The sequence below is a fragment of the Heloderma suspectum genome, chromosome 1 (genome assembly GCF_057233095.1).
Source record: "Heloderma suspectum isolate Gila_16-S chromosome 1, 16-S_ref, whole genome shotgun sequence".
Taxonomy (NCBI): Eukaryota; Metazoa; Chordata; class Lepidosauria; order Squamata; family Helodermatidae; genus Heloderma; species Heloderma suspectum.
This window is the reverse complement of record NC_139458.1, coordinates 136858946-136871030: the sequence shown is the minus strand read 5'-3', so window position 1 is coordinate 136871030 and position 12085 is coordinate 136858946. Positions and strand designations below refer to the sequence as shown.

General features: G+C 42.3%; 1 long non-coding RNA gene across 1 annotated transcript in view; it reads left to right on the top strand.

Moving 5' to 3' along the window:
- The window catches only part of LOC146357977 (uncharacterized), a 717854-nt gene that overhangs the window by 323147 nt on the left and 382622 nt on the right, over positions 1-12085 (top strand). The gene's annotated exons all lie outside the window — the stretch shown is intronic.

The following is a 12085-nucleotide window of genomic DNA, read 5'->3' as shown; positions in this document are numbered from 1 at the left end:
TCCTAAAATAGCTCAAAGTGGCTGAACTGAATTGTCTGAGTCAACATTTGCTGGAATCCAGAGTACTCACCAACACTAGACTGGTGTTAATACCACCAGTGCCAATGGCTGCAGCAGAGCCCACATGGTGTATTCTCCTGCCCCTGCTAGGGCTAACCCTTTAAGAAGTCTTGCTGGAACATTTAGACACCAACTCCTGCCTTTGTTTACCCTCCCCACAGCCCCAGTGTCTCCTGAACCTGAGGCTCTCATAAGCTCATTCTTGTAACACTAAACTATGGTTTTGTGTTACATTTGAAGCCATAATTTAGCCTAGGGGTTAGGAATGTAGCCTCTGGCCCTGTTAGGAGGTGATAAAGGGCTTTGCTGCTGCTCTCTGACCCTCTGATGCGACCACTGGAACTGCATGCAGCTACCTGGGGCACTGTTGATCCTTGCCATGCTGCTGTGCCCAGCAGTCTCAGAGAGGGGCAGAGAGTGGTGGGAAGAAACAACCCTGGAGTAGGGGAGGGAGTAGGAGCTGAGCCTGGATAGGTGCATGCTGAGATTGGAAGCCTCACCTGCCCTAGAATGGGAACTTGATCATTTCCATTTCCCGGGATATTGTATGGAAAAAGAAATGGGTGACCCCTATAAATCCATAGGGGCTGCCATTTCTTTTTCAGGACATTATTCCTGGAAATGGAAACAAGTGATTCCCATTCCCAGACACATGTGAGGCTTCAAATCCTAGCGTGTAGCAGCTAAGCTGGCTGTTGATCAGTTTGCTTTCTGATCAAGTAAAAAGAGAGAGGGAGGGAGAGACAGACCACCACCACCTGCTGACCATCTCATCTCATCTCATAGTAAGCTCCCCCACCCACCCATCCCACAACTAAATCACTTTTATATTTTCACGATCTGCACTTGCTTTTACTGTCTCCTGCCGAAATCTTTTGGCTGTTAGGATTTTGGAACGGCTGGAATTTCCTGGTGAAAGTAAATCATACACAGGGCAAGACTTTCTTTCTGGAAGCTGAAGGGAATCTTGTTGGTGGCTTCAAGAGATTAGTCCTAGTTGCTTTAAAAATTACTTCAGTCTATGCAGCAAGCAGTTTAAAAAACTGAAAGCTGTAACTGAACAGAAATGCTTAATTTTTATAAAATACCTTTTTATTATGAGTGATGGGAATGACAGCTTACTTCGAGTTTGCAGTAATAAGTGGCATTCTAATAAATCTTCCACAGAGACTTATTGGTTACATGTAGTTAAACACATGGAACTGGACATACTTGTAATTTGATATTGGGCAGTTAGGACTGTGTAGATACGTAGCTGTAGGGAAGCATTTCCCAACCTGGTGCACTCCAAATGTTTTGGACGTCCAAATCCCACCAGCCCCAGTCATCATGACCAATGGTCAGGAGTTGTAGTCTAAAACATCTGGAGTGCACCTGGTTGAGGGAGGTTTCTGTAAGGGATAATGAATGAGTAGAGAGTCATTAGGTGCATGGGTCTCTAGGGCCAAGGTATTTGCACATGTATGTTAGGCATGTTCTCTGTCTTCTGTTCTGATGTGGTTTGGTGGATGTGCTACAGAAAGACTGTTAGCCCATGTCTATGAGTTCAAAGGAGCATGCTCTTTGTGTACAAATGGCAACACTTTCATTCTACCAAATTGCAGAAAGGAGAAGGGCTCTAGACCAGAATTTGTTTCCACAATTAAATCCACTTCTCCAAGTTAGTCAGTAAGCAACAGATTATAAGTGTCTAAGCTGACATTTAATTTCAGTTACGATAGCCCCCCTTAAGCAGGGCACCCTATTTTTTTTTTAAAGAAATGCTCATTTTGTCCAAAACAAGTCTGCTCCAGCATAATTCCTTGTGCTCCACCAAGAGACATTTTTTGGATACATGCCTGTGGCAAATGAGACCCTTGTCTTTGTGGTTTTTTGTGTTACATCTTACATAGAATTCCACATCTTCCCCTGCTCCCCTCCTTGTTCTCTCTTGTAGTGGCTGCTTTTCCAGGAGCAGGAAGTCAGCAGGAAATGACTCCCAAATGCGCAGGATGGAGCAGCGGCTGTGAGAGAGAATAAGGCAGCCTTCCCCAACTTGATGCCCTCCAGATGTGTTGGACTGCAGCTCCCATAATTCCCAGCCAGCATGGCTATTATGGGAGTTGCAGTCCAACACATCTGGTGGGCACTAGGTTGAGAAAGGCTGTAATAAGGAAGTGGACCAGTGGAGTGAGACACTGCACAGTGATGCTGCCAGCACGGATGAGAGATAGTTCCTTGTTGAAAGAGTAGGGGCAAGGTGAGGAGAAAGTGAGTCTAGTAAGGCAGGAGTGGGCAGAAAGTAGATCTCCAGAGGTTTGGACTTTAACTCCCAGCACTGGCCATGCTGGCAGGGGCTTCTGGGAGTTGAAGTCCAAAAATCTACCTTCTGCCCATCCCTGTTGTAACAGGCTTCTTCAGCTGTCACCACACAAACTGGCCACTGGAGAATGGAACCAGTATGGGGCAGGGGGACGACGAATTCAGATTCCCTCATTAAGAGGGTCACATGCAAGTTGGCCTTGAGAGAGATTAAATCCTTGCTCAGCCAAGAACTCTTTCAGTGGCTATGAGCAAATCATTTTCTCTTAGCATCAGTTCCCCTCTGCAGAATGGAAATATTAGTGATCCACCTCACAGGATATTGTGAAGATAAATTACTGTAAGAGACTTTGCATGCTAAAACATGCTAATGAATTCCTAATAATCTAAGCATGGTCTACAGGAGGCTGAGCTTTAAGAGAGCTCACAGCTTATGTAAAGATGTTTTGTCAAATCCCTTTATATTGTGTTCAAGACCTGCTTATATTTGCTTCATTTCACTTTATTGGCCAATACCCATTCTTTGTATCTGTTTCCAGTTTAAAACAAAAACAAACGTGTGTGTGCGTGCAATTTGTATCTTCCCATTAAAAATGGTTTCAGTAATGTTTTGTGCTCTGTGCCATAATGTACTTTGGTACGCTCTTATGATTGGTGAAACCCATTGCTTCAAAGGAAAGACAGGAATGTTCTTTTAGTGGTCAAATGGAATAGAGTTTATATTGCTTCCAAAGTCCATAGGCTATCAGTTTGCTTGACACTAGAGCTTTTTTTTTTTTTTAATACTTTGCAAATGCTTTGCCCCAGCTTGCCCAGCTAAAAACTGTCAATACAGCTCCTTTTTTCTTTCATTTTTTTTTTTTTTAAATAAAGGTAAGCCTTGTACCTGACCCTTTCTGATGTTGGATTCTAAAGGTCGGGTACACAGTATGGAGAGAAATAATTCCCTTTCTGTTGAAACACATTTCCTTTCATCTCTTTTTGGTGGTAGTTCAGGTTACACCGCAAGAGGGGTTAAATGCACATCTGCCTTGACTGTATCGCTTTGTGAGGTGCACCAGCTTCCCCAACATCTGGAGGGCACCAGCTTGGAGGACGCTGTTGTAGTGAAATCTCCTTTCTAAATGGAGAAGAGCACTAACTTTCAAATACATTCCAAGCTCTTGCTTAGGACATGAAATGTTATCATTTCACTTGGTCTGTGTTTTTTCTCTACACTGTTGTTATCTAAACTCCTTCAGCTTGTGGTCTTTAATCTATTTTGAGGGGAGGTAGATAACTAAATCAAGCATATTGCTGCATCTACAGATAATGCTGTCATTTAACATGGGCCCCCTGCTTACCCCCCCCCCCGGAAAAAAAGAAATAATTTTAAATGGAAAAAAATGGAGTCTGTAGCTCTACGGGGCGCCAAAAGGGTCACATTTAGCTTGTTTGCAATTTAGCCTTTTATTGCTTGGTAGCCATTAAAAGGATCAATGTTTTTTTAAAAAATCAACACCAGTGGGGATGTGACAGTGGCTCATGTGGGGTGTGTGTCAGGGGGGCAAAATGGCCTCCGAACCTCTCGCAGTTGTCCATCCCTGTTTTACATGGTGTGATTGTTGTTTTTCAGTGTGATCTTCTTTATAAAAGGATGCTCCAGCACAAATTTGTTTTAAGAACATAAGAACAGCCTTACTGAGGTTGGACCAATGGTCCATCTAGTGTAGTATCCTACTTCCCAGAGTGGCCAACCAGATGTCTCCGGGAAGCCCACAAGCAGGGCATAAGGGCAAAAGTCCTCTCCTACCATTGTTCCCCAGCAACTGGTCTTTAGTGGTGTTCTGTCTCTGAAAGGTTCTATATAGCTATCATGGCTAGCCATTGACAGCCCTATCTTCTGTGAATTTGTCTAATTCCCCTTTAAAGCCACCTCAGCAGGTAGCCGTCACCACATCTTGCACAGCCCATTCCGTAAATTAACTATGTGCATTTTGTCTAGTCAGTAAAAGCAACAGTATTAGTCACACTTGCTACCCTCCAAGAGATTGAGTTTTTGCTAATTCACATGGCTGTTTGGGTATGTGATAGATGCTTGAAATTCCAGTGCACGCAGCTTCCAGCCCAGGGCCAGCTAGTCATATTCAGCTGCAACCGCAAGAAGCAGGATGACACCCCAAATGACCAATAGTGACACTAGTAGGAATGTCAGGCAGTTACCAAGGTTAGGATCTTTCTTAGGGAGGAAGACATAGGAACATGGGAAGCTGCCTTATACTGAGTCAGACCCTGGGTCTATCTAGTTCAGTATTGTCAGTACTGACTGGCAGCAGCAGCTCTGCAGGGTTTCATGCAGGATTCTTTCCTAACCCCACCTGGGGATGCCAGAGATTGATGTGGGGTTGCCTCAGGCCTTGCACGTGTGTGTGTGTGTGTGTGACAGCAACACTGACAAACAGTGCCATGTTTCCATGTTTGAAAAGATCAGATCCTTTTCCTTCCAAGTCGGTAACACCAGTAAGTGAAAACGTAATCCAAGAAACAGAAGTAGCATTAGTTCTTTGAGTTTGCTCCATGCTCCATTTACTGGGCTGCTGACTTCAGTGGTGGGATCTGCAAATTTAATCAACATAGGCCTTTGAATCCTTTCCTTATCCTTTGCCTCACACTCCCAGGCAAACCAGTAGTTTGGTTGATAGCCTTACTGGAGTGCAGAGCAATGGAGTAATCACCTCTACCTATAGCTTTTGGCTATTGCTCAGCCCAAGTTCCTGATAGGTAGTTTTCCAACTTTTTTTTTAACAGAATCCCACCAACTTCAGGTCCACACCCCACTGAACAATGGAGAAAATCTCCCGATAAATTCCATTGTGGGTTGGTTATCTTGTTCTGCCATGAATTAACTAATGTAAACACAACTTAGAAACACATATTAAATCGTAGTTGGTAGGTGCTGTATCATAAATTAGACTTTATGTTTTGGAAATAAAAATGGAATCAGCTACTCCCACACTGTATTAACTGTGGTTGTTTTCTGCAATGGAGGAAAAATGACATTGACACAGGGTATGATGAGAAGGGAGTGTTCAGCCCCTGGTCCTCTCAGCATCCTGAAAAGGGTCTGACCAATGGCTGTGGGAATTGGGTAGCACCCTGGATATAATGTGTTTGTTTTAAATGGGGACACACCATATTATACTTAAGGTTGTTCAAATTGTTAGCCTAAAACCTGGAATCTCACAGAAATGAGACCCATGACATAATCCTGTCTTGCTTTTTTCTTCTGTCAGTAGCATTTCACTTAGACAAAATCTTGCTGTTCCTATTGTACCAGTAGCACTTCACCAGTCTTTATCAATTTCTTGTTTCTAAAGACTATGCTGATGTGTGTGTGTGTGTGTGTGTGTGTGTGTGTATGCGTACGCGTGTAAACAGACTTTTGCCTAAAGGAGCTTATGAGTACAGTTCTTACTGCTAGAGTATTATCTTAAACTGGTGCTTCATCCATTTAAAAACCTGATTGTGTAATTACTTTAAACCCTGTTTAGATTATTGTGGAAATTCCCATGTTTAGGCAGAGCCTCTGCATCCTTTTATATCACATTTAAAAATGTTCTGTGTGTCTGCGCATGCACGTACATGAGTGCACGTGCAACCCTGTCGACTTGCTACTTTTTGTTTTTAGATTTCTTTTCAAGGGCAGTATCATCTTTCCATCACATGGTTTATAGCTGAACTATAACATGCTTTTAATTCTGGTCGGAGTTCATGAGAACTGGGATCTCAATGCACTCATCTAGTTTGGCCTCAGCTGTTGGCAGTCAGCTGACCAGCCTAAGCACAAATGGCAGTGGATGTTTTTATAAGCAGACATTTTTCAGGACATCATGCAAGCTGAAGGATTCTGCTGGGAGAGCCAATATGCCTGAGTTACACAGAACCTTTGCCTCTTTTCTCATATATTAATGAAATACCTATAATTTTGATGGGTTGAGTTGAATGGATTCTACCCTCTCTTTCCAACTCCCTAACTCATTCACTGTGGCAGTGGCCTACCCAGGTGGAGGGTGGGCAGAAGGATCTCTGTTCCACGAGGGCAGCAGTGGCCATGGTGGCTTGGACTGGGCAGGATTAGAGAGAGAAGTTGAGGTCTGTTTTTGTCTCACCACCAAGGCTAAGCTTGACTAAGTCATTGCCACTGGAATCTGTTGGAGCAATGGGAGGTGGGGAGCAGCATGGGATGGAGTCAAACCTTTGTTAGAATGGAAGCCCCAAGAATAGCAGCTGTAAGAGAAGGGCAGAGGACATTGCAGGACACTGGCTATGTTCAGACCATACCTTTATTTTAGAACTGGGACACAGCTGCCTTTCTTTCAGGTAAAGAATCTGCAGGAGTGTGTGCAACTGTCATGGTTACCTATTTGACAGTGTCTGTGAAAACACTTGTTCTGAATGAAGCCCCTTTTATGTTCTTTTAAAAGAACATAAAGCTTGTGGGCCCTTCAGGGACATTTTCTTTTCTTTTAAATATTTCCTTTGGAAGTGGAATTGACTAGACCAAACAGTATTTGTGATATGTTCTAATCAATTTCACAGCTCCCTTGAGTGGGATTAATGGAAACAACTGCAATAGGAAAACAGAATGTTTTCTTCGGTGTAAGGCTCTTCATGCTCTCCATTACATTTGCAAACTTAACAATCCACTTGTGCTATAATAAGGCTAACTGAAAAGCACCCCCCTTTTGAAAATAGTTGTCTGTACATGCCATAGAAGCCTCACCTTCTTAACTGCTGAAAAAACTACCCAATGTTCCTGTGGCTTCTAGTATTTCACTCGACCAGCCTTCCGCAACCTGGAACTCTCCAGATGTGTTGATGTACAGGCCCCATCATCCCCAGCCAGCACAGCCAAGCAACACGCTGCTGGGGATGATGGGAGTTGTAGTCTATCAGATTTGGAGGGTCCCAGGTTGGGGAAGGCTGCAATAGACAATGTCTATAGTGATAAGGGCTAGCAAGTTAAGAAGCAGAAGAAACTATGTTCAGTTCTCGCATAGGAAAAGCTTGGTTGTATTGAATACACAGAGGTCGTGAATACTCATGATCATTCTTAATTATTCAAATTGTATCTCCCTTCCTCATGTCACTTAGGAGGCCAAGATGGTGGAAATGCTCCTTTCCTTATCATGCCTGGTACCTACCTTATTTTACATTGGATCATGCTGCCTTCTAGCAATCTCGCTGTGAAAACATAACTTTTGTTTATTTCTGTCACAGGCAATGTTAACAGTTGTCATCAATTTAATGTCTTCAGTTTAAACATAGTTTCAGAATTTTTTGAAATTGACTATTTAAATAAAGAATATTTTAGCATTTATATAGTGTATTTCAAATGTTCAGAAGACTCACATGCATTGTATATAAGTAAAAACTGCTTTTTAGATGTTGGACCTTGCCCAATGTTGGCCTTCCTAATTTCAAATCCAAGAAGCACTGAAGTTAGCCCAAACACTTCTTTGTCTCGTAGATCAATCAATCTAATTCCTGAACACAAGAGAACCCTTTTACTTTAAGTTCTGGGAATCAGCCTCTGGGCAGAGAGCAACAAGTACAAAATGGGGATAAAATGAGCAAGAAGAAAGGCTATATATCATCAAAGCTGTAGTGCTTAAAATACAGAGATTGTTGCATAAAATTCTGGGCAGTTTTCATAATGGGCATCTCTCTGGACTTGCCTGTTAGAAGATGTTTCCTGGAGTTTGAGTAGGATATTTTTCCAGTTGGCTTTGAAAATATATTTTACATCAGGTTTTCCCTTATACTTCCACAGTGGGCTTTTATTTAAAGTGATGGCAAATGGCTTGAATGTATAGCTTGAAGGTCTTTGATTATTCTTTTATTTTGGGAAAGAGCACATCTTGATTCTGTATGGGAACTACAGGAAAGCTGATTTCAGCTAAACATTAGGAAAAACTTCCTAATTATATGAGCTATTTTACAGTCTGCCTTGGGAGGTGGCAGGCTCACCTTTCACTGGAGGTATTTAAGCAGAGGCTGGACAGCGATCTGTCAGGGATGCTGTAGTTGCACCTTGCACTGTAGATCCTGTATTGAATATGTCGTTGAACTAGATAACCTCCAAGGTCCCTTCCAAATCTGATTATCTGTCTAACCTTTAAAACATTTTTAGACCACACAGAATCCAGCTGTTGTTTAATCAGGAAGTAAATTGGCAACAGCAACTGATGATAGAGCAGTGGGTTCCAATGAATGGTGCTGTGGGCATAGCTGTCTGCTGGTGAGCCAGCTTTACTGTTGGGAGGAGATATACTTACTGGTATAAAACAGGCTTAGTGCCGGATTTCAGTGCACCATGGTCTAAAGCATAAGTGGATTCAGTGTGCACTTGCTTAACACTGAACTTTTAAGTTACTTATCTCTCTCAATCCCACTGGTCACTGTGGTGAAAGCCCAAGGTTGGTTGCGTCTTCTTTTGCCTAGAGGACCATAACATTTACATGGGGTGGAAGCTGACTCTATGCATCCCCATTTCCTGAAGATCCCAGTCTACAGGCCTTTCTTCCAGATTCAGTCGAGGAATTGCTCGGTTGGTTCACTATTGTCCAAAGCACTCCCCAGCTCAGATTCTCCACCTCTCCTTCCCCAGGGCCATGGAAGAACTTGGTTTTGGCCAGACATCCTAGTGGGTTCTTGGCCTCATTGAGACCTTGGTGACATAACATTTTGCTTGGGCTGAAATGACCATAATAATATTTGCAACAATGTGAAATATGTGAAGGTAAATATAGTTTTATATAATTTGGTTTTCCCCCCTTCTTTTGTATTGTGCTGTTTTCTAGCAAAAGCAACAACAACAACAACAATAGTGGGCAGAAATAGTTTTAGACTGGACACAACACTTTGGATCTGGAGGTAGATGGCAATTATCTTCCACCCTAACCACTGTTCGTAGTAATGCTTTTACTTCCTGTGTGGCCAGAAAACTGCAAAAAACTGCTTGAGTAGGAGTATGTTATGGTATGATTATGAATATATGTAAGCTCTATCCCACCTGCTGAGATAAAAGCAGGGAAAGAATTGCTGTAGATTTGCTAACTTTGGGGTAGTTGTATACAATCTTTACTTTTAAAATTACATTTGGAGATACATGACTTTTTCAAGGTAAACGACAATGAAAAAAGACAAGACTATTAAAAAAAAACCCTAAAATTACCTCCCAATACATTCCAATGGTAATATGATCCTAGTGCTAAATGTCTCTTCCTCGTGAAACAAACGTTTACATTATATTAATTTAGGTTTTACTCTAGAGTGTAATGTACAATTCTAATTCACCAACTCTGCAACTCCCTCTGGTGGTCTGGAATATGTTGCAACCCTTATAAAGAGAGGTATCTTAACTTCTGTCTTTCTTCCTACTTTATTTAACCGATGAAATGCAGTATGATGAAGCCCTTTCAAAATAATTGTTATATTATTTGGGGGTAGTTATTCTAAATGGAATATGCAGTTTTTTTCATTAATAACATTTTAATACTTCCTTAATACTTCTGTCCTTGTCTATCTGCTACCAAAAAAAGGGAGATCTACATACAGCATGTTGTCCAAGTAGCTGTCCGCTTTCGTCTCCAGCAGTAGACGCCCTTGGCCTAGAAGGCTGGAAGTTACTTTAATGGCCTTTCCAGAAGATGAAAGACCTTGACTTTTCTCCTTGGCAGTGCAGAGACAGTAGCACTGATCCATCATCTGTGGCATGGTAACCCTGGCCATCCCCCATGTGCTGGATTGGGATGGGTTAGCCTTGCTGCAGTCTTTTCTGATTTTTTGCTTAAAAACAAACACTCCAACATTGCAGAAGGGACAATATATGCAGAGTGGCAAATAATGTTTGGAAAGCAAAAGGTTTACAAAGTGGAGTGGCTTTACAAAATGAACATGCATTTGCTATGTGGGGAAGAGTAACCTGCTTTATTTGCCATGTTTTTGGTTCTTTTAAGGGCTGTGTGAATTTTCTTAAGTGGTACAGCAGAGCAGTACTTTGCTTATGAGAATTAAATAATATGGCAGAACTTTTTAAAGGGCCACAGAATGACATGTATATAAAGGAAGGGAATTGTCTCACTAGGGATATCACAGGTGCTGTTGAATAACTGCCTGCAATGCTTGTGCAACCCCATTCTGCGCAGTGCTCCAAATCATAATTGCCTTGCTGCCAGGAGGAGGTGAATTAAAGTTTTTTGGTGACAAAATATGTTTTGAGTGCTAGTAAAATGTGGTAGCCTTGCAGTATTTATTATTACAGTAGAAATAACCAAAGTGGCCCACATAATCAGAGCGAAAACAAAATATAGCGGTTTCATTGGGATGATAATACAGCATGGGGAATAAGATGGAACCCTGCTGATGGAAATAAGGATGTCTGCCCAAAGGCCAAATTCAATTTCGGACCTGCTCTCAGGGGCCACAGTGGGGAGTGGGGCCAAAATTCCCAAAATACCAGAATATTTTAGTCACAGCTCCCACTGCCAGTAACTGAACCTTATGAGAGGCATTTCAACTTTTTAGAATGGGAAAACAGCTCACAAAAGCTAGGAAATCACCAAACAAGGCTCTCTGCTAAAGACACTTACTGTCTACATGTGAAGGGTGATGAGGATGTATCAGAGAGGGGTGGAACTTGCATGCTCATCCCTGTTTCCCCTCCTTGTGTGTTCAGGTTACTTGTGCTTTGAACAGCTGAAGAGGGCTCTACTCTTCTGGAAAGACTGGAATCACTACAAAATGATGACCTCAGGCCTCTTCCCAGCCAGGTGCTTCAGAAGCATATTGTGGTTGATGATATCAAAAGCCACTGCAAGGTCTAGACCAGGTGTGGCAACTTGTGGCCTGCCAGATGTTTTGGCCTTCAGATCCCATCATCCTTCACCGTTGGTTATGCTGGCTAGAGCTGATGGGAGTTGTAGACCAAAACATCTGGAGGGCCAGAAGTTGTCCACCCCTGGTATAGAAGAAACAGCAGTCACATTCCCTAACTCCCAGTGCAGATCATCCACCAGGATGACCAAAGCTGCCTTGGTACTAAACCCAAGCTGGAAACCAGAAACACTAAAAGCGCTACCTTGAAGATTGAAATCTGGATACCCTGCATTAAATTAGTATTAATTTTACATTTATTGCATTAAAATGCATTGCCTGGAACTGCTCTAGGTCTAGGAGGCCATCCACCTGCTATTCCTGACTCATAGATTATGTTCACCTGATGAATTCAACCGTGTTTGTCCAGCCTGCTCTGAAAAGGCACCCTGCTCCAGGAGCACACCCTCATTCCCTATATATTGGTTACAGGAACCTTTTCTTTTCCCACCCCACCCCAATATGGGCTAATTGCTTTAACCAGGGTTAGTTTTATATGTCTTTATTTGTCATGTAATAGACACAGGAGTTCTTGCATCGTTTTGCTGTTAGCTAAACAAAAACTGTGTGTCCTTCCTGTGACTCCACCCAGTATGGATTACTGCTGAGCTGATTATTAGTAGATATTTTTGTTTCAACGTCTGGCCTTGCCTTTCCATCCCCAACATTATGCAGCCTGATGATCACTGTCCTCTTCTTCTATTAAGTTTGTACAGCAGCTGCCCAGGAATATTTTGTTTCCTGGATCTGCCCAGTTCCTCCTCCTCCATTCTCTTTGCTTTTCATCTTTTATTTGCTGTGAGACTGT